Raw genomic sequence first — 12,996 nt, 5'->3', positions numbered from 1 at the left:
CTAAACTCAGCTGTGAAGTCACTTCTGATGCACCTTTCAGCCTTATCTTCTGCTCTAAATAACATGTGGAGGCTTCAGTGAGTAAAAACACGGCTCTCAGTACAGGATTTGTCCTTTTATGGTAGAAAAATGTAAATTAATGTAGTTTTTTTTTTTCAAGATATTAATGGCACTTCAGTAATAATCAGTTGGCATGTTTCATACGTATTCATGCATGTTTTTAAGATCTTCTATGTTTTCTATGTGCAACAGCTGACAGATGAAAGTACTGGAGTAAAAGTATGAAGAGTGAATGGAAATACTCCACAAAGTACTGGAAGCTCAGATCTGTCATTAAGTGCATCACATTAGTTTGTTTAATCCTCTTCATCAAAAGACTTTTTAAGGAATAACTGAGTGGAAATGAATGATTTTCAACAACTTTCACTCACTTTGTCAAATGCTGAACGAGTTTAACTTTAAACTTTTAGATTTTAGGAGGTTTGGGGCGAACAGACTGTTGGAGACATTTATCGACTCTCCATCGTTTTAAACAGTTTTATTCATCTGTGAACGTCCAGGTTTGGACGAGCTGCTGAACGTTCACTCAGACGTCTGCTGCTCGCTGAAGCTAAAGGACCGTTCTGCTGTTTTTCCATCTGGTCTCTCGTTTGCATGCAGTGCTGAGACTAACCATTATTTCCATTATTGGTTAATTTCCTGTTTATTTTCAAGGTTGATTGTTTCATACAGAAAAGGTCCAAACCTCTCAGGACGTAAAGTCCAACAGTCCAAAACCTGAAGAGATTCAGTTTACTGTCATGAATGAGACAAAGGAAAGAAGCTGCAAGCAGCAAATATTCAGTTTTTGCTTGAAAAGTGACTCAAACGATGAATGGATGAACTTTCTGTCAGTCGACTGTGGTTTCATCTCACCTTCTCCACACACACATTTATTGTGAGTGTGTTTTTCCTTCCTGACATCACACATTATGAGTGGACTAATACTGAGAAAAAGACCAGACGGCTCCTTTAAGAATAAGACAGAAATATGTTGCCGCGGCTCGTTGCTGTCGACTCCATTGTCTTCAGTTTTCCACGCGATGCCATGTGGAGTCTTTAAAGCGAGGCCCCTCAATGTGAAACACATGCTGGTTCCTCCTCCGAACGCTGCAGTCTCCCTCTCTGTTTTACTCGAAAGCCCTTCATTTTTGTGTTATATGATACACGGTGCTGAGGACTCAGAGCCAGACCTGTGGAAGGTCATCAGTGACCAAACTGTAGAGGCCGTAATCATTCTGAAAGTCCACGTTTGAGAGCTTGCAGGTTCACTTTTTCACAGACTTTCTTTTGTTTGAAAATCAGTTTTCTGACAGAATTTGGTGGAATTCAACATGAATTTAAATTTCAGCTGAATGCAAACGTCATCTGTAGTTTTGTCACGCCTGAGCTTCCATACCTCAGTCAGATCTGCTTAATGTAACAGAAAGCTTTACTGCAGCCTCCAGGGACTGAATTCACTGTACAGCCCCCACGACCCCCACCACCCCCACCAACCCCACCACCCCGTCATCTGTTTCTTATTCAGCTTTTTGCTTCCCTTAAACAGAAAGCTCAACATTATCATATAGTACTCCTACAGAGACTTACAGTCTGTCTGTGCCACTGAGCAACAACTCTGGGCTGATTGAGCCAATCTCTTCATTTAACTGACTTTAGATCACCAGAATGGGCTACTGGGGATCACTGCTGCCTTCCAGGGGTGGGGGGGTGGGTATACAGACAGGATGTTAGCAAATGAAATAAAACATTTAGTCAGTAACTTCCCTCTAATATTCTGTAATCCCTTCACACGCTGCAGGCTCTGAAAGTCTGTCTGCGGGTCGATTGGTAGTGTTTGTGCACAGAAACGTGCAGGTGTGATTGTTGGAGGTGTCATCCCTCCTTCACCTGCACAGTGTCTGCTGTCTGTGAGCTCAGTCTGTGCTGCATGAGAGTCTGCCGCTCTTATCTCTGCTCCTACATCTGTCTGTCTGCTGCCCGTCGAGGCTTTCACTCATTCATTCATTCACTTCCAGAGTCCAGATGCTTCGAACTCTGTTGGTTTATGACTTTAAGTCTGTGTGTGCGCACAAACACAGAAACACACAGACGAGCTCTTTGTGTTCGATTTCCAAAGAAAGTTTCTTACATCGGCAGCACTTCTCCAGAACGACTCACACCACCTTTGACTGTGTTTCTATGCATCTGTTTCCTCACTCATTTCCTATTTCTGTGTTTAAAAAAAAACAAACCTGAATGAAATGCTGAAATCTGAGGTCGAAAAAGTTTGTGTGTAAATAAAACCAAGGTGGAAACAGACAGATTCAGAACAGACCAAACACGCTGACCAACCAGCTGTCAGTGTCCTGATGGCACGACACCAAGACGCAGGAAGCCCAGCAATCTGATGACGATGATGACGATGATGAGGATGATGAGCATCAGGATGTATTAGTCAGATTCACACCTTTTCCATCTGTCTTCAGTCTTTAACTGCAGAACAGCCAGTAGCCTCCAGCCGTTGGCTCACAAAGATTGACCTGATCAACAGATGTGAGGCTTCAGCTCGAGGGGGTGGGGGTGGTTGGAGGTGGTGGGGGGGTGCATGCCATACATACATCAGCACAACACACACACACACACACACACACAAACACGATGCTGGAGGAGACACACATCTGTGAACTGTGGTGAGGTGGCTTCAGTCTGAATCCTTCTTCATCAGCTGTTTACATTGTTTTTCTCCTCTGTGTATCATAGATCTGCTGTGTGTGTGTGTGTGTGTGTGTTACAGACGGAGAGAAGCCTTTTTTGGTCAGAGTTTATGTTTGTAAATGTACAGTCATTAGCTGGGAGAGCCAGCCGCGGCGGGAACCAATCAGATGATGAGATCGGGATCCGGACTGTTGAGGGTTCAGGATGCAGGTCCCCCCCCCCCCCCCCCCCCCCCCAGATACTTGTGTGTCATCACGCCCTCCTTCAGGGACCTGATCCTCCCTCACTGGACTGTTTCTCTTCCTGTTTCCTTAGAAATATTTTCATGGAGTCAGAAATTCTTGCCATGACTCGGCTGAGAGACATGACAGACTACACAACGAATCATAGCTCTCCGTCTTTCATGACCTGCATGATGTCATCAGGAAGGAAGTTCTAAGCAGACATCTGAAGCGGTGTGTTTGATAAAGACCAACTTGAAGCCCAAAAAATCAAAGAATCGGCCGTGAGCCTTCTTCCATTTCTCGGTTCAGCATCACTCTGCTCTCACTTCGCCACGTTTACCGTGGAAGAACTCTCTGTGCTCCGATTGGTCAAATCACACAGCATGTCATAGAATTAGCCAAACTCAGCTGTCTTTCCATCGAGCCGCGGTGAGGCGTCCAGATGATCCTGCATGATTCACTTCATGGGATAAAACAGCAACCGTCGTGTCTGATGGCGTTCTCCCTCCGACAGACGCGGCTGTTGCTTGGATGGAATTGATAAGATGTATTGATACCAGAACAGTCATCTGTGGTGTTTATCAGTCCGATTCTTCCTGAAACTTTGATTTTACAGACGATCTTTAAAACGATCTTTCTTTGTGAAGTGAAGCCGGGCTTTGGACGGTTTGGACGGCAGCACAGATGCACGAGATTGACATCATCAACGAGCGACTGTCAGAAAACACGCTGACATCATCGATCACCTCGGAGGCGTACCATTCCAGTAGATCGCACGGTTTGGAACCAGCTCTCAGCGGTTCCGGTCCTCGATTCCCATCGTTAGCTGTTGGCCTGATATCGTGCAGTCTGAACCCAACGTTACTGTGAGCATGAAACGGTGTTGAAGGAAGAACGTAGGTCATGGCAGCAGAGCATGCTGGTCCTCTGGGTGTAGACATGCGTCTCTGTTATGATGAATATTTCATGATGTGATTGTGGAAACTGTGCTCCAGAGTGTGTACTGAGTGAGGCCAGTAAGGATTTAGTCTCGTTGGAGATTCAGCAGAATACGACAGAGCTGGTGGCTCATTCAAAGGCCTGAAACAAATTATTTCTGCGTTCTACGTTCTATGAGTTATGCTTATCCATCTCCTCGTATGGACGAGGTTCGTGCTGATGGATGCTCCAACAGCACATAAGGCTTTGGCACAGGAGGCCACTGTTCACGCTGTGTTTCCATCCAGCTGTCAGCGTTTCTTTGAATCTTTCTGGAACTTAACTACATATTCTATACTATACTGTACTGTACCATACTATATATAAATATAAAACACTTTCAGATGTACAAGTCCAAAGTTTGGCCTGATGGAGACACAAGAGTGAAGGTCAGGACATGTTAGCCTAGCTTAGCGTAAAGACAGGAAGCAGGGGCCAAACTGTGAAAGTGTTAAAAACACACCCACAGCCTCCTCTGAAGCTGCTCCTGAAGTCTCGCCATCACAGCGAGGCCTCCAGGTTCAGCACCACCGTGTCTGTAAAGATCGTGAGTTCACTACAAGCTATGCTAACAGCACAAAGTGCTCTTTTTACATTTCTGCTGGTGTGCAGATTAAAAAAACAAAAAAGATGATTTTCATAGAAATTACTTGCCCTACCTGCACCTCAGCTGTATATACCTCATGACACGTGCTCTACTTACATGTATTAATATTTTTTTGGTTCTTCTTCTGACTTCTGGTTAGATGCTAAACTGCATTTTGTTGTCTTTGTGCTGCACTCTGACAATAGAACTGAGTCTAATCTGATCTGATCTAATCTAATCTAATCTAATCTAATTGAAGCTCCTGTCCTGCATGTGAGCGTCATCTCAGAGCAGCTGAGCAGGTGTGATGGTGGCTCTCATACAGAATGTAAACTACAAAAACCAAATGTTGAGTCTGTTAAGTGTGCTCATGTAAACGGCAGACCACACACACACACACACACACACAGATGCCTGCAGACAGATGAGCCCTCAGCAGAGACCCTGTCGCTGATAACTGATGTATTATTTCCTGTTTATCTGGTCTGTGGGTGGAACTCTGTGTCAGATCTGGAGTCTCGTTGGTTCTGCACGAAAACTCGCCGAAGAGACGTGTGATGGAAACACACTCATGATGTGAATGACTGTCGCTGCCTTCAGAGTCTTCAAAATTAACTGACTGCTCTGTTAAATTGTGCAGCAGTAGTTGTGCTAAAAGCTCAGACGCAGTAGTATGAGCAGGTACTGCAGTAGTACGTGGGCTCTCCGGGCTTCACGGCGTCTGTCTTCTCTCTCCAGGGCCTTCAGACGCTCGGGCCTCCTGCTGAAGTGTCTTTGAGCCAGACGCTGAATCTCTGCCAGGTATCACATTATCGCCTCTGTCTATCAGTAACAGTCCCAGCTGTGAGCCGACGCTCCCTCAGCGTCCGCCAGCTGTTTGCTTTCTCCCTCCACCTCTGCTGCTGCTCACAGTTGCTGCTTTGCTTTGGTCACGGCAGCAGGTTTCCACCAAAACACACAATCAACACTTGAAATCAGCCATAAAACCTCCCGTGTTTGAGGAAAACGTCACTTCAGACATGTGGATGTTACTTTCCCTGTTCTGTGTGCTTTAATCTGGCCTGACCTCCGCCTCCGGCCTCTGTGGTGAGTTTTATGGTTTCTGAGAGTCCGCAGTGGGATTGGATTTGGTCATCCGTCGGCACTAAGCGATGCTCTGGTTACTGGGTTGGTTTTCATGAAGAGTGTGTGTGTTTGTGGTTCCGTGAGGTGCTGTTTGCTTCAAGATGTGACCAGAAGTAATTATAAAATTAGCTCCAGCTTTCTCCAGGATGTTCCTGCTTTCTTGATCTGTTGAGGAAATCCTTAATGAGGAATTTCCTGCAGATACGCGTCGGACGTTAGAGTCTTAATCTGTTTCATCGGCTCTTTTTCAACTCTCTCTTACAGGAAAAAGTTTCTACATTTGTGCTAAATTTTCCCATTTTCTCCTTTGATGTTTGCACAGCGTTGCTGACATCCTTCATTTTCATGGGCAATTTGACACAGAAAGCAAACAAACAGAAAGTCAGCAACAGTCAACATAAAGCAAAGTCAAAATGCCGTCGGATCATTCTTACAGTGAACAAAATGGAAATCCTTTAAAGCTATGAAAGCGTGTCACAGTCCAGATCCCTCTGAACAATAATCAGCAGGTCCACAGAGCTCACACTGGATGAATCCAGACTAAACACGTCAAACACACTTCGACAGAATTCCCTTCTTATCACACTGAAGTCCTCTGTGAGCGTTCAGATTATTATGGATCAGGAAGGATCAGGATATGAGCTGGTTCTTTGGTCCAGGTCAGCTCCTCACGTACAGTAAGAGGAGCGAGACCTCCAGCGACAGGATGGCTGTCCAGACTTCACTGAACCGCTCAGCGACTTCCCCTCAGATCACCTCTTCTGCATTTTAAGGCCTGAAACAGTGAAAGTGTCCTTTATGTCACGCAGTGCTGTGGGCTGACATGAAAACCTTCTCTGCAAATAGAATAGAGCTTTTTCTCAACTCGTGGTTTGACTGGTTTTATCTCCTCGCAGCAAATTTCAGTGTATTTTAGGGCTGCTTCATTATAAAACAATATGTTCGTCATTCTTCTGCTTATCATTTCATCTTAAGATCGCGGCCGTCACATTTTCCCGAAGTAACGTCAAACGCTAACGTTTAGATGTCTTAGTTTGTCTGACCAACGGTCCAAAAGCCAAAGATGTTCAGTTTACAGTGACATTAAACAGAGTAAAGAGTGAATCCAGCAGATTCACTGGAGAAGCTGGAGCTCAGAGCTTTTGGCATGTTTGCTTAAGAAATTCCTGAAATGATTAACTCTGGCTTCATTTTAGTATTTGTAATGTTAAAAGGATGAATGTTGATGTTTTTGGGGTCTGTTTGCCTTGATTGATGGGGTCTCAGCACATTCTGGATCAGGTCTAATGTCCTCGTGTCCCCTCCTGAACCGCTGGGACCTGGTGTTAGAAGCTACGACATGATCTGTCCTTAACGCCTTCGCTGTGTGCGTGGAGAACCGCTTGTTAAAGAGTCGTGATGTGTTTGTTTCAGCTGCTCTTTTACCTTGAAATCATCTGCACTCAAATCAAACGGGGGCCTCAAACTGCATGTCGGGCTGCCGCTGCAGTGACAGCAGACCGTCATTCATTCTGCTGGTTTTCTGTGGTCATCAGATCTCACTGCAGCCCCAGAGCTGCCTGCTATTAACTAACCACAAGGATTTTCAATCAGTAGAGCTTTGGCTTGTTTTCCTCTTCTGCAAGGCTGCTAATGATGCAGAGAGGACATGCTAATGTGAGGACATGAGGACCGCTGGTTCGTTTCACTCATTACGTCTGATTGGAGGAGATCCTAGCAGAGATTATTTATACACTTACATGCCTTTAAAAGCTGTCACTGCTCTCCTTTAAGGCTCATAAATATTTATTCTCTGTTTTAAAACCACCTCAAGAGCAATAAACCTGAACTAGCGAGGTGAGGCTCAGCACTGTAGCAGGACAGAGCTGCCAGACGAACTGGATGGAGCTCTGATGGGTTTCGTGTGGTCTGGCAGCCATCTTGGCAGTCATCAGTGAACAGTTGTGAGCAGCTGGTTGTGTCTCACTTCGGTTGACTGCTCCATCTGACTGTCAGCACGTTAGCTAATGTGTGTGCTCAGCTACTGGTCATCGTCATCTGCCTGCTAACACGTATGATTAGCATGATAGCTCATGCATGTAGTGGGAGGTAGCATTAGCATCAGTGTATTTTCTAAATGGGCCGGCAGAGACCAGTGTACGTACAGGAGGACGTCAGGAGCAGAAAGCATTTTCACAGACCGTAGCTTTCAGGGGTCACATATTTAATGAATGATTTGTGGAGGAGCTGCTAATCAGTACCCTTGAATTTGTGTGCACGAGTAGAATTTGTTGTTGTAGCAGCGTGAACTGATGCTAAAGGTTGTTGCTAGTCCAGTCAGTGTAGCAGAAGCTTCCAGATGCTAGCAGGCTAGCACCTGTTGGCCAGCTCACATGCTGCTGTGATCAGTGGTCAGTCTAAATGAGCTGCTTTGGATGAGCACAGGATTGGTCTTTGGACTGAGATGTGAGATAGTTGAGCTTGTTGTGTTGTGACAGTCCTAAAATATATTTTATGACATAACAGACTGTTTCTGTTCACAAATCATTCTAGAAATACAATAGATTAAATCAGTACGTGTCCATAAACCCGTGACCTCTGCAGTCAAGACAGACTTGCCTCATGACACCTTTTAAAGTTCCGGTCGGGGTCTGGATGGTCGGTCCTGACCGTCGTCTGTCAGCGCTGCTCCAAACATGGACTCTGTGCGTAGAAATAACAAGTTCCTCGGTTTAGATTAGCCCGAGCCCAAACATCTGCCTTTCAGTGCAATCACAACAGTAAATCACAGGGGAGGGGAGGATTTCCACAGCGCTGGTGTGTTGTAGTGTAAAGCACCGGGGGCCTCGCCCAGGGGCCCGGGGCGGGGGGGTGGGGGGGCTGGGCATCCTTGGTGTTTGACAGGGACGTTACAGCATTCAGCTGAGGTCTGTGAGGGTTCAAAGGCTGCGTTTTTTTCCTCCAAACATTGAAACAGAGCGGACACATGTTAGTGTTTTTCAGCCCGGTTTAGACTCATCTGACTGGTTATCAGAGGAAGGAGAGAGCGTCTGACTGTCTGCTTCCTCTCACTGGATGTTTCCATGTGTCTGTCATACTGAAGAATAATCCCACCTATGACAGGTTCTTCCACTCATCTGATTATTAGAGGAAATAATAAAACTGCTTTTGACACATGATACGCTGCATGTGACTGTTGAACTGTGGGTCTTAATCTACTGCTGCTGCTTTCAGACACCCAGACGTTACCCTCATGATGTTGTTGAGCATGTAATTAATCGTTCTTTGATCAATCGTTTGTTAATTTAAATCTATCACCGTTCATTTAAAACAGTAGCTGATGTTACAGCATTTCCACCATTATCTGACGGGACTCCTCGACGGCAGACGGTTAACAAGACGTTTTTCTGGCGTTTTTCACCCTTGTGAACAACAGAGACCTGCACATTCATTAATGGAGCTGGCGTTTTGCGTGGAGTCTCCTGCTGGAACAGGAAAGAGACCAACTGTTGACACAAAGCTGGAGGAGCTCGTGGTCTAATATATCACTGATGGCTATAACATTAACGTTTCCCTCCACTGGAACCGATGGGCTCAAACCAGGAAAACAGACCCAGAATGAAAGTATGCTATATGAAGAAGCTTTGACAGGATGCCAGCAGCTAACGCTCTGCCAGTGCTGCTGAATGTTGGAGAGCCACAGCTGAAGAGTTTGGATCCTCAGGTGAGGAGGGAAGTGAGAAAAGACATCCAGGCTGTGCAAGTCAGAATGTCAAATTACTGATTCAGAATCAACTTTAATTGTAAATTGTCTGATGTCGCAGTTTTGCTGTTTGTTGACAGCAGTGTCCTCCAAACATTCAGTCTCCTCAGACTCTTGCAGTCAGTGGTGCTCAGACGGCCTTCATCATCAAACAGAGAGCGAGTGTAGAGGCGAAACACACGACATGTGCTCGCAAGATGTGAATCCAGCCGTCGAGGTCGCGGTAATCTCGGCCATTCAGGGTCGCTCCTAATTGGGGAGCTGGTGAGCCTCCGGGGCCCATCGACCTCTTGGTGGGTCTGTGAAGAAATCACAGTGCCGACAGTTGATGACGAACAGTGCGAGAGCAGCTGTGAGCGTGGATTGTTATTGGTCTCTTTTATGTGTTTTTCTTGTTTGTGAATGTCTCACAGCACCGTTGTTGTGTTCTTTTAGGGTACTCACTTAAAGCTTATAGTGAAGGTGTGACTCCAGCCAGGTATCAGATCAGTCCAGTGTGTTCCAGCTGTGCAGGTAATCCCTGCGAAGCTGCAGTCTGAGACCCTGAGCCCGGTCCTGGTTTCTCTGTGGACTTCAGCTGGTAGAAAGGTCCTGCAGAGTCTTGACTGTTTACAGCTTTTGGAAGATAGATGCTATAAACCATATTTGGACGTGGGTGGCTGGCGAGTGCACTATGTTGAAACCAGAGTTAATTGCAGCACCTGATTTTAATTCAGCTGGAGTCATTTTGTGTCTTGGTTTTTGTCACATTTCAATCATGGGACTGTTTGGGCTTGTTTCAGCCAACTGGAAAACTACACGTTTGACTTTTCATCATTTTTAATTCTTTTCCTCTAACAACTGTCAGCGTCTTCGATGAGCACAGTTATCCATCAGTTAGACGCTGGATTCATCCTCTCTTTGTGCATCAGAAATGTTTTTTTCTGCCTCATTAGCCTTTAAATCGCCTCATAACTGCTTAGATTCGTCTGCCGACACTTTCTTTGGTTTCCATCCCCAAACCAGTGATCTGAGACGCTGTTGACGGGCAGCTGAAACGTCAGATAACGGCAGTGAGGTGATGTGCTTTACGGAACATGCTGAGGAAGATTTAGATGGTAGACAGCCGGTGTTAATCCTGTATTCATGTCTTCTAAAAGCCTATAAAAATGAAGGATAGCATCTAAATTTAATGGAATCCACAGCGCCTTATTATCTTGAGTTAGTTTATGGTCTGCTGGCCTGCATGTTCCTGTGGTTTCTCATGACTGTTTTGTTGTCGGCTCTTGTCTAATTTTCAGTAGGATTGCAGATAAATTTAGTCTATAAATCTGTTGTATTTTTTCTCCTAAAAGGCGGTAACGTTCGCTAACGCTGGCAGAGGCACAGTGTTTCTCAGGGTAAGGTGCAGGCTTCTTCTTAGCAGAGGAGGCACAAAATCACTGTTTTGCAAAGTAAGTCTAAACTTTGTGTTTTGAGGTTTTATGCGCCCCTCACCAATAATGTCATAATAAAAATGCCGGTTTCAATTTTGAAGAGCATCAGATTTTCTGAGTGTGCTAAGAATGATCCAGTGTGCCATGGTATGTTTTTCTTGGGAAAAACGTTGGAGCTTGGAAGCGTTTTATCAAATCTGCAGCCAGTTTTTAATCCCTCATTGAATCCATTTGTCTTCAGCTTTCAACAGCCGCAGAAAAACTAAAAAAACCTGGAGGTTGAATGGAGATCTGTGCTTTTTGTTGGCGCAGAAAGCAGAGAAGGTGGCATCACTCAGGATCGTCAGTGTGTCCAGATCCTCCAGCACTCTGTGGCTGCTAAAACTGAGGATCTGCATTTGCAGCAATAATCTGACTGCACTGAAAACATGTTTTGAAGCATGAATTTCCTTAATGATCAGTTAATTGGAGTTCCACAAATATGCAACTTCCCGTTTATGAGAGAGTAAAAATTTGACCTACTGCCCCTTTAAAAGATCAAACGGTGTGGTTCAGTCCCACTGGAGTTCTGCCAGTCAGCTGCTTTCTCTTGATTTCATACAGAAGACATTCCACAGAAAGAGACAAACAACACTGAGCATGAGGGCAAAGAAAGAAAGAGCGTCCTCACCGTCTCCCTGCTGCTCTCTGCTGAGTCCACCCCATGCAGGACAAACCTGGACAGACTACAGACCAAACCACAGCTGTCGCTCTCCAACATCAACTTCTGGACCTGATATTTGGTTATTTCCCTCATGCAGAGTCTGGCAGCATGTGTAAACTCAGCTGGAGGGGCGGTGATCATCAACATTCATGATATTATTTGAAGCTTAATAAAATATTAAAACAGAATGGTCTTGGACAACATGAACATCCATTTTCCAGCCTGCAAACATGCTGTGTCCATAAGGCAGCGTCTCAACCCCAAAAAAGCTTCGTGCTCGCCCGTAACAAGCCTAAGGAAATAGAATCACGTGACCAAAGTTCTGTACTTTGGCGGTTCTATGCTAGGCCGTCTCCATGACAGCTCGCCAACGTCTTTCTGCTAATGAATAAGCAGAACATGCAGAAAAAACTTTGAGAGAAGCTGAAGTTTTGATGGATGGTTACAAGAAGATTACAGACGAGAAGTTTGACATTGTTCAGGAGAAGGATGTTATTTCCAGTGGACAGAGCAGCTGTGCTGGTTTTCTGCCAGGTGTTGCAGTCAGAGGTCAACTTCAGCTTTGCAGGATTACATGCTGCTCTTCAGGCGTTGCAAGCTATTTGCCAGATCCACAGAACTATTCCTGCATGTTTGATGTGAAGACAAAGCGATGACCTCACAGATGAAATCGTCTCTCTTTGAAGGACGTCTGACACGCAGCATCCGCCATGTTGGAAAAGCTTCCGTGCAGACATGCCTTTAGAGAAGCTACCTTTGAAGGTATGGCCGGGTGTTGGTTGTAGTGACGGGGGATGACGGGTGGTGTCAGGGGAAGTAAACAGAAAACAGTGAGAAGCTCCAGGAGTTAGCTCACCAGCTACAGCAGTTCATCACTAGCCTTGCACGTAGCCACCAAGCTTCTGGCCTCCACCTGTTTGCACAGAAGAGTGAGGGTCTCTTTGTGGTTGACCGCCACCAGAGCCAGAAGTTAGAGTGTGAAGAACATGCTCATTGTCACATCTGTGCACGCCTGCCCAGTCAGTGTGGAAGTCAGCCTGTCACGATGGTCGTTTTCATAAAGACCTCCCTGCCTGAGCGTCTGACAGCTTCTCACCTGAACGACAGAACGTGGCCTTCAGTTGGCCTGACCTCCGCAAGCCTGATTTCACTTTGGACCGATGCTTTAAACAGCGAGGCCCCTCATTGTTTAACATTAAACTCTACCTCTGTACAGCTGAACCGGAAAGCGCAGCTCAGCCTCTGACTAAATAAATATATTTGTAGTGAAGCCGGGAGGTCCTTATAAATAGATTTGGATGGCTAAACGATGCAGAGACCCCTCTTTCAATCAGCCTGTCACTGGAGCCCTCTGCTGTGATTACCTCCACATGCTTCACATTAGAGTGAGCCCCATTTCCTCTGCTCACGGGCCCCAAGCTTTGGCAGATGATTAAACGCAGGCATGAAGCATGTTAGTGTGATGGGCCGTGCATGCATGGTGGTAC

At 45.6% G+C, this 12,996-nt stretch overlaps 1 protein-coding gene across 1 annotated transcript in view; it reads left to right on the top strand.

Annotated features, from left to right (window-relative positions):
- Window positions 1-12,996, top strand: part of col6a4a (collagen, type VI, alpha 4a) — a 56,176-nt gene that overhangs the window by 5,548 nt on the left and 37,632 nt on the right. The window contains exon 4 of the mRNA XM_076736628.1: window positions 5,263-5,325. The gene's annotated coding sequence lies outside the window, so the exon portion shown is untranslated. The remainder of the gene's footprint in view (window positions 1-5,262; window positions 5,326-12,996) is intronic.

The sequence above is a fragment of the Chaetodon auriga genome, chromosome 8 (assembly GCF_051107435.1).
Source record: "Chaetodon auriga isolate fChaAug3 chromosome 8, fChaAug3.hap1, whole genome shotgun sequence".
NCBI classification, from domain to species: domain Eukaryota; kingdom Metazoa; phylum Chordata; class Actinopteri; order Chaetodontiformes; family Chaetodontidae; genus Chaetodon; species Chaetodon auriga.
The sequence above is the reverse complement of the archived record's forward strand: the minus strand, read 5'-3'. Positions and strand labels throughout refer to the sequence as shown.